This window comes from Oryzias melastigma, linkage group LG21, assembly GCF_002922805.2.
Source record: "Oryzias melastigma strain HK-1 linkage group LG21, ASM292280v2, whole genome shotgun sequence".
Classification (NCBI taxonomy): domain Eukaryota; kingdom Metazoa; phylum Chordata; class Actinopteri; order Beloniformes; family Adrianichthyidae; genus Oryzias; species Oryzias melastigma.
In genome coordinates this window covers 6,832,416-6,833,246 of record NC_050532.1, presented here as the reverse complement: position 1 = coordinate 6,833,246, position 831 = coordinate 6,832,416, and positions in this window count along the sequence as shown.

Sequence of the window (831 nt, the reverse complement as noted above, 5' to 3'; positions counted from 1 at the left end):
ATATATTGTGTGTGCATCCATCTTTGAAGAATTTTGGATTATTTTCGTGGGAGAAATGCAGACATATGGCTTCCTCTGGGATGACGTCATGAAGTGGACTGCAGGAAACGGAGGTTCAGGAATCGAGTCGTTTTACATCCGGATAGGAAAAAAACTCACAAAAAATAATTAATATTTCATAAATAATTTGTTTCTTAGTGGTCTAAAGGTAATATATGATCATATATATGGATAAAGTTGACTCTGAAAGGCTTAAGAAAATCATAGTATGGCTCCTTTAACCCTTCCGCTCTCCTTAGTTTGTTTACATTAAAAGTGGGGTCATCTGGACCCCCCAAGACAGTGCGCTGAACTTTTTTTTATCTTTGATTTTTGAGTTTCACTAATGTCCATGACAGACATAAAATCCTGTCCACTTTTGTCATGGAAGAAATCACATATCAATATGTGGTTGGAGTCAACTGGACCCCAAAGAGAGCGGAAGGGTTAAACTCTCCCTTCAAATGAAGGGGAAGGGAGAAGTGGTAGGAAGAAGGGAAGAACTTGGATTAGGGGGGAAAAAAATGAAAGGGTTCATAAGGACATATGTTTGATTTCACCCCCAGTTTTGTCCATAAGTGAATACAAATACTCCACATGGATATAGCAAAGGAAAAAATAGTTAAAATAATAAAATTTAGATTTACTGACTGCAAAAAGTGAACTATCCAGGAAGCGGGAACAATAAAACCAGTTTAATTTAATTTTGGGATCTCAGTTTTGGAATGACAGATTGTTTTAAAGACATTTAAATAAAAACAATAATATATTATAGACCAACTGGATTTTACA